Raw genomic sequence first — 16,212 nt, 5'->3', positions numbered from 1 at the left:
GCCTCTACAAATTCATCAGTGTCTAAAAATGAACAGCAACTGAGCATGTGCAGAGTAGGGTGAGACAGTGTTACTGATTTTAAACAGCACAGGCACTTATTTTTCATGTTTTACATAGCTATACCTACATAAGGGGCCATCCTGAAGTGATCTAGCAGGACATCATTTTCTGACTAAAGTTCCACTTTAATAAGACTCACGCGGTTTAGCTTACAAATACTTATTGAAAGGTATATTAAAATCATACACAAAAATACTCTCTTCGCCTTTCACCAAATTAAAAATGACAACATTGCAATAAAGCCATGCATTCACACTTGTTCGGACATCATCTCACCACAATCCCAGTAATTGTTCCCCAGTAATAGCATGGCATAGCAACTCTTATAGACATTCTTTTTCATAAAAGAACTGCCTATTCTTGTTTATGTCCTCAGATATGACTAATCTTCAAGAAAACATTGGAAACAATTTTGTTGACGAAAAGCTTTATGAGGATGTCCATAGTAGTGCACAAGTGGAGATGTACATGAGGGTATAAACTTAGGGAGGTCTATCTGATGTAGAGTAATATGTGCAATGTCCACTGCCCCCTACTAGTACACTTAGGAATTGTTTGTTAGAATGCATTATAGGTAGCCATGCTATTACTGGGGGTTAATTACTGGGATTGTGGCAAGATGATGTCCAGACAAGTGTGAATGTATGTTTTTATTGCAACGGTTTCATTTTCAGTTTGGTAAAGGGAGAAGAGAGTGTTTTTGTGTATGATTTCAATTTTTGAATTTACCTTTCAATAGGTATTAGTAAGCTAAACTACAAGTCTTATTTAGTAACTGCTTCTTTTTTTCTTGCCGCACATAGTTAGGGCTTTTAGTAGATACTGTTTGGTTACTAAGACCACGCCAAAGCGCGGCGAGTGGATGGGCTTCTGGAATTAGACTGAAATTCTCAGAGATGCTTTTACGGAGTTTTCTCCTGCAAAACGACTTGTCAAATTCACTTAAAAATTGTGGAAATGTCAGCTGGAGAACTTGTGGCCTTTTGGAAAAACTATCAGGGAATCTGTCTGCCTAAAAGAAGCAGTGGCTGAGAGATAAACCCCGACAACCCTCACTATATCCCATATACGGGAGACAGATCTCCTTGGGGTGAACCAGAGCACACTGAAACACAACAAAGATAGCACAGTACCATCATAAAGGTGAAAATTAGAGACCACCTTGGAGAAAAGGAGGTCCCATCGCTAAACAACCTTGTCCTTGTGAAAAATCAAATGGAACTTCTAAAGGACAATGCTGATAACTCAGACTGCTGTAGCCGAACTGATGGCCACTAGAAAGACTCCTGTACGGGATAGCAAAGAAAGAAATACTCAAATAAATGCCCCAAATAAACTGAATGGTAAATCAGTCTCCCTGCATTGTTTTTTGTTCAGTTAGCTGCCTGGAAAGCATGCTGTAATTAGGCTGCTGAGACTGAGAATATTGGCTTGCTGACACTTTTGGTGCATCTACCGATTCATTCTTTTGAGCTGCATTCATCTTTTGAAACTTTTCTTATACTTTGCTGGCTTCATATTAGGTTTGCTTCAACTTAGATTGTAAGCTCTAACGAACAGGCCCTCTGTTTCCTCTTGTACCAAATTGTATTGTAACTGTAATGTCTACCTTCATTTTGTAAAGCACTGCGCAAACTATTGGCGCTATATAAATCCTGTATAATAATAATAATAACTAGTTGTACACCTGATACATAGTAATTCTAATCAGCCACTTGTTTTAAGCACAGTTGTCTTATGTTGCCCCAACAGATGTGCTTTTCTTGCACATAAATACCGTATTTTTTGGCGAATAAGACGACTGGGCGTATAGGGTTTGGGCTATACTCGCCGTATAAGACTACCCCTCTTCCAACGCACACCAAAAAAAAATTAAAAAATAAAAATTAAAAAACATCAGATTTGATTTCAATATGGTATGGTATTTCAGTATGGTATTCCAATGATGGGGTGCTATTCCTCCCACTAGAAATTCTGAAGGACCCTCTGCACACTGGTATATACCCTTTCAAGCAAACTATGCAACAAATAGGGATATTTGGTTCACACATATTGCAATACATGTTTAAGCTGGCCAACTGCGTCAAAGTAATCCCTCTATGGCCAGTCCTACTCTGCCCTGCCTACGCAAGTGCTACTGTGGACACAATGCTAGCATAGGGGAAAAGACACAATGGGGAGAGCTACAAGGTTCAATAGTACTCCGTCATTGTTGTCAGTGGGAGGAATAGTTCCCCGTCATTGGTGTCAGTGGGAGGAATAGTGTCCCAACATTGGTGTCAGTGGGAGGAATAGTACCCCATCATTGGTGTCAGTGGGGGAAGGAATAGTGTTCCATCATTGGTGTCAGTGGGGGGGTGGAATAGTGCCCCATCGTTGGTGTCAGTGGGGGGGGGGGGGGGAATGGTGCCCCATCATTGGTGTCAATGGTGGGGGGGGGGAAGTGCCCCATCATTGGTGTCAGTGGGGGGAGGGGGAATAGTTCCAGTATGGTGCTGCTGCAGCCAGCATACGTGGTTGCAGCAGCACCTCTGCACGGCACACTTACTGGCCGCTCCCTCACTCGATTTTTGCAAGGCTGCTCGGCTCCGCCTCCTCGCTGGTGATTGGCCGCCTGTGTGCCATTCCTGAGCTACAGTTCTGGCGGCCAATCACCGGTTAGGAGGTGGAGACGAGCGGCCGCACAAACATCCGGTGGCCGAACTGAATGAAGGAGCAGCCGCGCTTCCTAGACTGGATCGTCGTGGGACTGGGACCGGAGCCAGGTAAGAAACAGCAGCCCCTACCCACCCCTGTACTTACTGTCCCTTCCGTTGGAAGTGCCGCCCTGACACCAAGTGTCAGTATGCCGTATACCGGCGTATAAGACGACCCCCGACTTTTGAGAAGATTTTCAAGGGTTAAAAAGTCATCTTATACGCCGGAAAATACGGTACATATATTTGCTTGTGTCTTTTTATTAATAAAGCCTCTGGAAAACAAAATATTTTCTGTACAATCTGGGGCCTTTATTTTAAAGTGTATTTCCACTTTTGCAGTCAAATTCGTTATGTTTGTGTGTGTTCCCATTCACAAAGCATACCTACAAAGAAGGTTTTATATATTTCTTTTAGATGTTCCTTTGGAGAAGGTGTCATGGTGGACTGCAAATGTTTCTATATAGAACTGTAAAATTGATAAGTAAGTCACCGACACCACATCCCAAAGTGATTTACCAGTATATAGAGAATATTACAAAAAGAAGAAGACGCAGGACTTTTAACCACTTGAGCTCTGGAAGATTTTAACCCCTTCATGACTAGGACATTTTTTGCTATTCAGCACTGTGCTACTTTAAGTGGCAATTACATGGTCATGCAATATTGTACACAAATTAAATTTATATCATTTCCACACAAATTGAGATTTATATTAGTGGTATTTGATTATCGCTGGTTTTTTTAGTTTTTTCGCTATAAAAAACAAAAATACCAAACATTTTTAACAAAAAAAAATAAAAACCGTTTTCTACTTTCTGTTATAAAACATACCCAATAAAATCAAATTTTGGCATACATTTATGCCAAAATGTATTCTGCTATGTGTCTTTGGTAAAAAAAATTCCAATAATGTACATTAATAGCTTTGTGTAAAAGTATTAATGTCTACAAGCTATGGTATATATATACACAGTATATCTGAAAACTGCTAAACTCTATTCTACTGACAGCCTATCTCATTTCTTGAGGCCCTAGAATGCCAGAATAAATTGCCCCCCAAATCACCCCTTTTTTTTGCAAAGTAGTCAGTCTGAGGCAGTTAGTAAGAGGCATGGTGAGTTTTTTTGTAATGTTCAGTTACAATTTTTTTGAAAATGAAGAAATTGAATAAAATCTGTTTTTTTTATATGCTCTCACCAGTGCAGTACAGCATCACCATATGACTGGTGTGGCAGTGATCAGGGACACTGACTGGTGACTGTATGTCAAAAACAGTTACATTTTTTGACAGTGGGCTGCAAGCTGTCACAGCCCTGTGCCCACATTGAAGATGCCGGCGCCTGGATCACCACATGGCTGGTGAAACGGGCTGCGGGGAGGACACCGCGGGGTCGTGGGACAGGTGAGTGGCTGTTTTTTAAAAGTCACAGTTTTTGTAGCTGCTGACTTTTATTTTTTGACAGTGTGAGTGGAACTCAGCTTTAATTTCATCCCAGAGGGGTGATATATAAAAGAGCCTGTGTCCACTTAGGATAATGTCCCCTGACAACTTAAAGAGAATGCATAGTGGTTAAGACATATTCTTACTTTTTCTTTTAGTCCTAACCATAATTACTAAAAAAACTTTTTTATTGCCTGGTCATTTGTGAGCTATGAATACTGCATATGAGTATATTTTATGCTCCTGTCCAGCCAGCAGATGGAGCTCTCAGCTCCTTGTCATGTTTACTGGCTGTTTTCAGATACTCATATCATGCTTGTCATTAACCACTTGTCCTCCAGAGGATTTACCCCCCTATCCTGAACAGGCCATTTTTTGTGATACGGCGCTGCGTGACTTTAACTGACAATTGCGCGATCCTACGAGGCTGCACCCAAATTAAATTTACGTCTCTTTTTTGCCCACAAATAGAGCTTTCTATCTGTGGTATTTGATCACCTCTGCGATTTAATTTTTTTTTGCTATAAACAAAAAAAGGCCGACAAAAAAAAAACTACTTTTGACTTTTAGCTATTAAACATGTCCACAAAAAAATTTTTAAAAATCAAATTTCGTCATAAATTTAGGCCAAAATGAATTCTGCTACATGTCTTTTCTAAAAAAATCCCAATACGTGTAAATTAATTGGTTTATGTGAACGTATAGCGTTTACAAATGGTGGTATATATACTGGAATTTGTTTTACTGGTAATGGTGGCGATCAGCGACTTATAGTGGGACTGTGGCGAGCATTCTGCCACTGGGGGAGGGGGGGAACTAACTGACATCCCCAGTGAAACCAATACAGTGATCAGTGCTAATAAAAAGCACTAACTCTGTACTAATGACACTGGGCAGGAAGGGGTTAACATCTGGGCCGATTAAAGGATTGACTGTGTGCTGTTTTACTGTGTGCTGTGCTTTACACTGTAAGCACACTGCTTTGTATGGTTCTACTGTGCAAAGCCATACAAAGCAGTGTGCAGGAGCTGACAGGGGAGAGATCTGTATTGTTTACATACAGGCCTCTCTCCCATCAGTGATAAACGGCGATCGCCGGGTGCCGGGAGGGAATCACCGGCTACAATCCGGTGATTAACAGCCAAGGCTGCCACCAGCAGCATGCCCCCAACACGGAAATGCAAAATCACATATATATACGTGATTTTGAGCAGCCGCACCGCCCTGTAGCAGTATTTCTGTTATAGCGCGGCACGGAAGCGGTTAATAAGTCCCATATTGTTTTTGCTGTACTTTACTGTACACTTTGCAAGATTTAGGCTGCCCACACATTATACAATTTTTTTGAGAATTTTACTTTAGAGTTACAAAAAAAAACATATAATATGAGGTCAAACCTAAACACTTCCAATTGTATCCAATTAGGCAGGTCTTTGCACTACATAGTTGAAGGTAAATATAAAGGAAATTGGGCAGAAATTGTAAGAAAATTGTATAGTGTATGGCCAGCCTAAGTTTCTCCAATAAAGAACTGTTTAAAAGTTGGTCAGCGTTAAAGCCAGACTCTGGGCTGCTTTTAAATGTACCCATGCTGCTTGATTCCCTCCCCCACATTTCATGGGCTAAATACAAATTATTACTTTATTCCTCACTCCCACAAGATTCCTCCTCTTTGTTGGACTGATCCTCTGAAGTGCTTTACCTGGCTACCCGGCCGGTCGCAGCTTTCTGATGTCATAACACACTAAGCAGACCTAACAGTCCTGCATTGTATAGGAGGGGGGCGAGGGTCTGCTCACAATCCAGGATGTCTGGCAGAGGAGGAAACCACCGGCTGTCAGGGGAACGAGGCCCTTAGTCACCGGTCACACCGCTGCGACTTAAAATCATGCAATTTCAGGTGCGATTTCTGAAGACTGTATTGTAACTTCTTAAGATTTCCAACGATTTCTTGCTATTTGCGGTGCGATTTCCATTGTATTCTATGTATGTGAAATCACAACAAAACTGCAGAAAAAGTAATGCAGGAAATACTTTAAAAATCGCGCTGCAGCAAATCGCACATCTTAAGACAGGGACATTCACTAGTTGGGATATCAGCTCACAAGTCGCACCGGTATGACCGGGCACTTAGACAGAAGGGATGAGTCCAGACACCAGTCCACACCTACCTGAGCTATCCTGCTGGAAAGTTGCAAAGTGAGCAGCCAATCACAGGCAATGGAGGCATGCCCCGCCCCACACTGACTTGTATCCAAGGGATGAGGGGGTCTCTGATGCCTATGATTGGCTGTCTGCTTTGGCAGCTTCCTAGTGGGATAGCTCAAGCAGGTGAGGACTTGTGCGTTAGAGACAGTTGCTATGGGAACAAGTGTCCTCACTGGAAGATTTTCCCTCACATCCTGTTCTGGACACAATCAGCAAGAACAACCTGACAGGTGGTCTAACCCCACATCACTCTAAATCTAAATGTAACCACTTGCTGTCCGCCCTATAGCAGTTTTCCTACAAAGTGTTGTCTTTAGTTCCCCTTTACCATTTCTCTGCCTCACTGAAGACAAGTGTAATGATACGATCAGTGTTCTTCCTCTTCTACAGCCCAATCAGGAGGAAAGAAATAAGATCACATCCATCGATCATCACATTACCATCATCAGCCGCCCTCCTCTCTGTGGCTCCATTCTGACCTGTACATAGAAACACAGCCGGCATGGACACTAGCCCGAGACTACAACTCCCAGAAGTCTGTATGCACTCACCGTGCAGCCAATGGACTGGCAGAGACTCGTATCCTAGCATCCTTCTCTCCCTGTAATGCGCTCTAAATGTCCCAGCATGGATTTATTCCGCAAAGGATGCTGGGATTTGTAGTGCCGGGCAATACATAGGAGGGGAGGCTAGTGACTTGTATATGGGGGGTTCAGACTCAGCTGCAAAGGGGTCCGGTGTCCTAATACACCGAGCTAGCACACATATGAAAGAACCGTGTCCATGGTTTTCATTCATGCAATGCATGTTTACAAGTGCTCGTTCACAGGGGCTCACACCTGTGGGGGGGACATGTTCTGCTTACATGGGATGCACAGGTGTTCCAGTCTTGTCTATAGGGATGCAGCCGGAGTACGGATACAGCTGCTGCTTCCACTCTGACATCCATGTGGGTGCAGGTGCGTGGCCCCGAACTCACACTGTGTCCAGGGGCCCACGTGGATGTCAGATTGGGAGCAGCAGCTGTATCCCTGATGACATGAATGAGACTGCCTGCATACAGAAGAATGGAACACCTGTGCCTCCCATGAGGCCAAAACATGGTCCTCACACGGGGTACACTAGAAAGTATAGTCCGCCTTTACCAAAACACTGCCTGTGCAGATAAGGGGTGTCTGTAGATAAAAACAAACTGCAGCTCTGACTAAAACTGAATAAGGCCCTTGTTATAGGTGTAGGCCATTTACATACCTCATGAAGCCTGACTGGAAACCTCCCAGGACATTGCTATCAGCAAATACATCGTCCAGCACCGCTTTACGTGTCTCGTCACAAACCACTTGACTTCCTCAGGGTTGGTCCTACACTTGTTGTCACAAACCACATGACTTCCTCGGACTAGTCCTACACGTGTTGTCACAAACCACGTGACTTCCTCAGGGCATAGCGGGTGACATATTTGCCAGAAACCAGAAGTGACACAAAAGACGGTCCCCGATGCCTGTGTGCCAATAGTTTCATGCCGTTTTTAAACTGCTACATTGTAAGTGAAATACATTTTAAATAAAAATGAGGATTTCAAATATACTACACTGTGAAGAGTTCCTGGGTCTCCGGAGCTTCTGAGCCTTAAAGGGCCACACACATTGAAAAAAGGTGTACCACTGCAATCATCTTTAGTTAGTTATACAAGAGTGGAGGGGTTTGGATTTACCATCAATGTATTCGAGTGTGATTGACCCCACAGAGGAAGAGGAAGAGTTTATGACCTGATGGTGCAGCAGGTCCATGATTTGAGGTGAAAGCAATATAAGCAAGGTGGTGGGGCCCTGCTATGAACATGGTGGAATTTGAATGCGTTGACAGCACAAAGGGGATATACACAACATGCTGAGAATTTGGCAAAAAAGAAGCCGTAATAACGAAACAATTTACACACAGACTTTTCATTTGGTCCTATTATTTATTTGAAGATTGACATTTATAGTGTGATGCACATGATTTCATTTATTTATTATGTTGTTTGCACATATATGTATTTTTCTCAGGCTATATTAATGAGATGACATAGTAAGGCATTTGCGCACCATCATTTATTTATTTATTTTTTGTAGTATTGATTTTGTGGGAACACAAGAAGGTGGTAGCAGCAGCCTAACACAGAATATATTGATTCAATCACAACAGATAGTGCGGGAGTCACCAACATTAATATTCAGTTTTAATCAGAGCTGCACAGATTTTTACCTATGGATGCCCCGTATCTGCATTGGCAGTTCTTTGGTAAAGGTGGACTAACCCATTAAAGTGGTACTAAACCCAGGACCCTGCATTTACTGTATCTGGTCTCCCACAGTACACAACATGGAAATGCAATTATTTTAGTAAATATAACCTGCTAAATACTTTTTCTTATCAGCAGTTACAGCAGTCTTGTGACTTTATCAGTGTCCAATAGAACGGTGGCTACAGCATGTAGGAGCAGTTTTCATTCTCCCCTGATTGTCCTATGAGGCTGTAGGACCCCTGACCTTCTGGACAGTGCTGATTGGCCCTGTGCTGATCACATGCACTCTTCCAAGAAAAGAAAAAAACTGCTGTTACTGTTGTGGGTTTAGTAACATTTTAAAGAACAATTAAAAGGTATGGATGCACCAATATCGGTCAAGTACTCGCCGTTACAGAGTACCAATACTTTGCAGTGTGATTTGCATTAATGGATGCAAATTGCACTGCAAAGAATAGCATGCGATTTGAACAGGAAGGCGATTCCTGTCCAAATCACATGTGGTTTCCCCACTGCTCCTAAGTAAACCCGATGCTTGTCATGGCCCGAGTTCACACAGAAGCAGTGCGGGAAAGTTCCCTGCAGGCATCCCATGCTGAGTGTCAGAGGTAGGAGAGGAGGGCAAGAGATGGGGATTTGAATTCTCTGCCACTTTCTTTCCTCTCCTTACAGCGATGATAGTTCGGGCTAGACGGCATCTGATTGGGGGATTTCAAATCCCTGCCGCTTTCTCTCCTCTCCTACCACTGACACTCAGCATGGGATGCCTGCCGGGAGGTTTCCCGCACTGCTCCTGTGTGAACTCGGGCTATGACAAGCCTGGGGTCACACTGGAACAGTGGGGAAACCGCATGCGATTGGGACAGGTCCATTAACGCAAATCGGACTGCAAAGTATCAGTTAAGGTATCGGTAGTATTTTCACGAGTACTCATGTAAATACTTGGTATCGGCACCAATACCGGTATCAGTGCATCCCTAACTAAAGGAAAATCGTTTTTTAAATTTTGGATGGAGCAGAGAGGAATTAGGACACCTGTTAGTTTTTTTATTGCTGTCTGTGTCCCCATCAGGGAGACTGACCCTTTCTATGTCTGGTTTACCATTATCATTGAAAGTAAAAAAAAATTCCAAATTTTGCAGTGTCCCCCGAAAAGTAATAGAGAGAGAGGGGTATGATACAAGGGGTGCCATCATCCCTGAAAGATGCAGTGAAAAGGTCCTCTTATTGGTGGGACTTTAACGGCACAGTTTTATCAAATAGTAAACTTGACAATTCAATAGTTTAAAAAAATATGTGATTTTTATTTTTGAAATCTTAAAACAGACATTTAAGTTACAATACAAAGTAAGTCTGTTTTAAGATTTCAAAAATAAAAATCACATTTTTTAAACTATTAAATTGTCACGTTTACCATTTGATAAAGCTATGCCGTTAAAGTTCCACCAATAAGAGGACCTTTTCCCCAAAAAGTAATAGAGGCGAAATCCAACAATGGGCATACTAGCTCTGGTGACCAAGGGGGTGCAAGAATATGCTTCATTTGCAGGGACTTCCTGTGTTGGCTATAGGACAGGAAGTGAACGTAAATCTACCTGATAAGACACAGATTGCCAAAAAATCCAGCCAGGGGTTATGTATTCACCTTACTCTATCCAAAAAAAGGTTTTTCCTACAGTTATACTGTAAGTGTGCCTCATTCACAGGGGACACCTATCCATATAGCCATGTGGAGGGCCAACTTTACCTGTAAAAACAGCCAGCTGCATGGATCTCCAAGCGCAACCCACACATGTACACTCCAGGATGCACTCGGAGATCCATGCAGCCGGCCACCTGTCATTGATTGAAATGTATCATTCTATATGTACTTACACTATATTGCCAAAAGTATTGGGACATCCCTCCAAATCATTGGATTCAGATGTTCCAATCACCTCCATGGCCACAGGTGTATAAAATCAAGCACCTAGGCATGCAGACTGCTTCTACAAACATTTGTGAAAGAATGGGTCGCTCTCAGGAGTTCAGTGAATTCTAGCGTGGTACCGTGATAGGTTGTCAATTGTACAATAAGTCCATCCGTGAAATTTCCTTGCTACTAAATATTCCACGGTCAACTGTTAGTGGTAATATAACAAAGTGGAAGCGACTGGGAACAGCAACTCAGCCACGAAGTGGTAAGCCACGTAAAATGACAGAGTGGGCTGATGCACACAGTGTGCAGAAGTCGCCAACTGTCTGCAGAGTCAATAGCTAAAGATCTCCAAATTTCGTGTGGCCTTCAGATTAGCACAAAAACAGTGCGGAGAGAGCTTCATGGAATGGGTTTCCACGGCCGGACAGCTGCATCCAAGCCTTACATCACCAAGAGCAATGGAAAGCATCGGACGCAGTGGTGTAAAGCGAGCCGCCATTGAACTCTAGAGCATTGGAGACATGTTCTGTGCAGTGACGAATCACGGTCTTCTCTCTGGCAATCCGATGGACGAGTCTGGGTTTGACACTTGCCATAACAGTACTTGCCTGACTGCATTGTGCCAAATTTAGAGTTTGGTAGAGGGGGGATTATGGTGTGGGGTTGTTTTTCAGGGGTTGGGCTTGGCCCCTTAGTTCCAGTGAAGGGAACTCTTAAGGTGTCAGCATACCAAGACATTTTGGACAATTTTATGCTCACAACTTTGTGGGAACAGTTTGGGGATGGCCCCTTCCTGTTTTTTTCTTGTAATTGCAGACCACCAATAAAAAAAGCCTAAAAATATAAAGTGAGTCTCAGGGTATAGCTTTCTTTTTTAAAAATATGAAGCTTTTAATATAAACATGCCACAAACCTGGGCTATACTTTGATATACTTAGATATACGCAAGCTCTATAAATACTGATATAAGGATTTAAAAATAAATGAGCACATTGGGAATTACTGAAGCCAGAGGCAGCTTTGTAACTTTCATTTTCAGAAGAAGATCAGCAAATGATTGAGAGGGTGAAGTAACCAGACTTTGCAGAGCCTCTATTCCACATCTTCACATCTTTCTCAGTAAAGACTTGTTTCAACCGCCTTTTAGAGTGAGCAATCACCCTTTAAAGGATAAGTTCATCCTTTGAAAAAATAAATGCACATTTTTTTGAAGGTAACAAAAAAAATGTGCATTTTGTTTTTTAAGGAGTCTGCAGAGCACTGCACACGTGATCAGCAGATCACAGGTGCAATCTAAGGCTCCTACGGACTGTCAGGTTAGCTGTCTGTCTGTACCTCCTACAGGAAGACAATTACCTGAGAGCAGGAAGATCAATGGACTATGAGACGCTCACCATCGCCCTTAAAGTTCATTGACAACTACAAAATGTCAACCGCAATGGCTGACGGTACTTGTAGGCATTCATTCATAGGAAACTGTGAATGAATGACACAGCCATGTGGGTGAAGCACAGCATGGACGCACTATTTTAAAATTAAGACAGCAGGTGTGGGAAGAGGATCCCCCACCCACTGTCACAGGGAGGGGGATCGAGGGGAGAAAGGCTGCAGATGCTGAAATATGTTACCCCTAAAATGGGTGGAACATTTAAAATGTTCCAATGGTGAACATATCCTTTAACCATTAGCCGCCCGGCCTATAGCCGTTGGGTGGCCCGCAAAAGTGCTGCAGATTTCTGGGGTATACGCCATTTGGCATCCTCCCGCACATGCGTAGTTCGCGCGGTTGTAGAGCAGCGCAGCGGCGCGATCTGTCACCGGTCGTGTACCTCGGACACGGCCGATGACAGATCTGAGTACCGGCCCCAGTTGCCAGTACCATGTGACCTGCTGTGACCAATTACAGCAGGTCACATGACAGTTGTATACAATGGATGGCTTCATTCATGCCATCCATTGTATACTAGTGCCTAGCTGTGAATGGTCACAGCAGGTCACATGCACATGTCATGTGATTAGCTGTGGCCAAATCACAGCTAAGCACAAAAAAAAAAAAAAAAAAAACCTGAATGAATCGATGTCATTCAGGTAAATGCTTGCTTATAGCAAAGTAATTCTTTGCTAAAAGCAAATTTGTGTAAAAAAAAAAAAAAAAAAAATACTGATCACTTCCCCAAAGTAGTACAATGTTACTATAGTAACATTGTATGTATTGTATAGTAACATGTATAGTTTTTTTTTTGTTAATTTAGCAAAAAATAAAAACCCCAGCGGTGATTAAATACCACCAAAAGAAAGCTCTAGTTGTGTGAAGAAAATGATAAAATTTTAGTTTGGGTACAATGTTGTATGACCGCGCAATTGTCATTCAAAGTGTGAGAGCGCTGAAACGTGAAAACTGGCCTGGGCAGAAAGGTGTAAAATTGCCCGGTATTGAAATGGTTAATTAGACCTCACTTGAAAATCAAATGAACGTTCCAAAATTGAACATATTTGAGTGAAATTATTATGGCATATGGCCAGCTTTCATCTACTCAAAGTGCAGAATGACAACAATAAAACAACATTGTTATTGAATTACATAATACGTTGGCTAAATGAATCAATACTGTACATGACAAGCCATAGATATAATAAATATATATATAAACATATATTTACATTCATAAAAATGAATTCAGTAAAAAAAAATAAAAATCATCATAATAATATCTTAATCATGTGAACATTATACACAGTCCATATAATAGACAGCAATGGTCAAGGTTTTGTAACTGATAATATACGAGGGGCATTTCAGGCAAACCGGAACTTTTAATCTTACAGATATATAAAGGGGTGCTAGCATGGCGGTACTACACGCAGTAGTAAGTGGAAAGTGTGTCCTACTACTGATAGGCGGCACAAATGTCACGGCCAGCCCCGAGACCGTTAATCAAGATTGCAGACAACAGTGTTAGTGTGTGCATGGAAAAGTGTGTTATGATGAAGTTTCTTGTGAAGGAAGGTGCAAAACCCGCAGATATCTACAGAAGACTTCAAGCACAGTACGGTGATAAGACGCTCAGCCTCAGTAAGACACTTGAAAGGTGTAAACATTTCAAAGATGGCTACATGTCCATCAGTGACGATCCTGGCTGTGGTGGTTCCAAGCCCACAGCAGTCATTCCTGTGAACAATCAGCGCTTGGAACACCTGATCCTGGATAACTGACACATAACCGTGAAATTGCACAAAAGACAAAACTTTCTGTGAGAAGGGTGAACACAATCATTCAGGAATGTCCTAGGATGGTTCAGGCGTACTGACAAATCTTGCTTTCCAGGCATTAGATGAACGCTGGGATAAGTGTATAAATGTAGCAGGGGAGTATGTTAAAAAAGAAACGCAGTTTCCGCTCCTTGAAATGTTTTCTTTTATCATATAAACTCAAAAGTCCCAGTTTGACTTGAACTCTCCTCCTATAAAGGTTTTCCCATCATATTCCCAACTGCATTTAGTGGGTGACATCTAGTGGTAGACCTGGACCATTGCAGTCTATTTAATGAATAGTGTCTTTTATATATATTGTTTCTTTCAGTATGATTATTATGAGCTCATTTACTCAGTTCATTTATTTGTTTTTATTTAGTTTGTTATATTGATTAATTTGTATTCAAAATATACTCATTTATATAGGTGTAAATAAATTAATATGGGTAGTACAATTGTCACCAACATACTTGTGAGAACCTGATGTGAGTCAACATTTGTAGAACTTTGCAGAATTTTTAAAACTTCAGGATTCAGGATTACTATTTAACGGAGCCGAAGAAAGCCAATCCAAGTCTTCGTTCAGCTCTGTGACTCCCAATGAATGGGAGGTCCTGTTAAATCGGCGGAAGGCGGGGGGGGGAGGGGAGGTTGGGGGAGTCTCCACCTGCTGCTGGTATTAACGATCAAGAGGTCTGTTAGCGCTCTGATTGCTATTACAAGAAAGCCAACTGTTGGCTCTAAATAATGATACTGGGATGATGCCTCATCCCAGTACAACCACGAAGGTACAACCACTGAGTATGTGACTGGTCGACAAGTGGCTAATGTAATTAAAAAATTAAATGTCATTTTAGTGAGAAAAACAAATGAAAGCCTAATTACAGCTGACACTTTTGAAGCAGTTACAGCAACAGGGTTTTTGTTTTTGGAAAAACAGGACAACTGTAGATTTCCCTCCCTTGAGTTCTGTCCATGTGGTCTTAAATCTCAATTCAGCATTTTTCACTCTGCGACATTGCTCTGAGCTGTTCAGCCTTCCCTATGAAAATGTTCGTTTCATACTGCACATGCCCACCACAGCCTCATTCATTCCAGTAGGATTTCTGTAGTCATGGTGGCCACATATGATCACTCAGAGTATGGCTTTCCCATAGCAATAAATGGGGCTGCGTTGGGAATGCGCGGTATGAAGAGACCTTTTTTTTTTTTAGAGGAAAGACTGTGTGGTTAGAAGTAGGGCCATACAGTACAGATCACGGCTACAGGGCCAAACGTAAGTAGATGGTCATGCAGGCAGCAAATATGGACTGTGGGGGGGCGGGGAGGTGACAAAAAAAAAAAATCCCAATGCATCACTGTTTTTTTTCACAGAACTTTATTAAAATGTCACAGAATTATGTTCACTGCCACACCATTGCAAGACAGTGGTTCACATCGCAATCTGCTGCCCTGAAAGAAAATATTGCATTTTGCCTTGTCTCTGCTGTAAAGCTGTGATGGAAATAATACATCTGGTGTCATCATGTCCTAAGCCATATGAAAAAACGGGCTATTTTTAAACACACCCAACATTGTTATACAATTTCTCCCGAAACGGTAACGTTTGCTGAACAACTTGAATGGTTATTGGAAGCAGAAAATACAATATTTTGCAGGTAATAGGAAATACTCCCAGACCAAATCTTTATCGCAATCTACTTCTTCCCAACAAATGTAACATTTAAGCGATACCACAAAATACTGAGCAGCTTACATGGAGTCCATTATATTTCAGAACATTCATAACTGTGGATATTTATGTAAAAGCTGACAGAATGACAGTTTGTGAAAGCACCGTGCATCATAAACAACTGCCATTTATATTAAAGAGAACACACTGGGGTGCATTTACTAAAACCAAAGCAGCCAGAAATCAATCAGCTTCTATTTTTAGCTTGTTCAGTTACACTTTAAAAATAAAAAAAAAAGCTAGAAGCCGATTGGTGGCCATGCACAGTTGCCCTGGATTCTGGCTGCTCAACTAACTCTCCCGATTAAAGGTTTAAGTCACGAAGCTCTACGGTGGGATATTTATTTTTGGCCATGTGGCTGTAATTTTCTCACTGTGCTGTTGCCCTGGCAACTAAGGTGACTTACTTAGCTGCCACACCTGGAGAGGCTCATAACTGCAGAGAGCAGCATAGAGTAAGGATGGCCCGTGTGTGTGTCCTACTTCTTCTGCTTCTATTTGCTTCATTTGTTGACAGATCGCGTTCCTACCACCACGCAGACAGTGAGTTATCCTAAGGATCCAATAGATTTTTTCTCTATTTAAATTATTTATTGTATTTTTCAGTTTTAGGG

The 16,212-nt window shown here is 41.9% G+C and overlaps 1 protein-coding gene across 3 annotated transcripts in view; it reads right to left on the bottom strand.

Moving 5' to 3' along the window:
• PPCDC (phosphopantothenoylcysteine decarboxylase) overlaps window positions 1–16,212 on the bottom strand; it is a 418,450-nt gene that overhangs the window by 374,751 nt on the left and 27,487 nt on the right. The window lies entirely within an intron of this gene.

This window comes from Staurois parvus, unplaced genomic scaffold (genome assembly GCF_062004578.1).
Source record: "Staurois parvus isolate SC_StPar_1 unplaced genomic scaffold, SC_StPar_1.0 ptg000682l, whole genome shotgun sequence".
NCBI lineage: Eukaryota > Metazoa > Chordata > Amphibia > Anura > Ranidae > Staurois > Staurois parvus.
The sequence above is the reverse complement of the archived record's forward strand: the minus strand, read 5'-3'. Positions and strand labels throughout refer to the sequence as shown.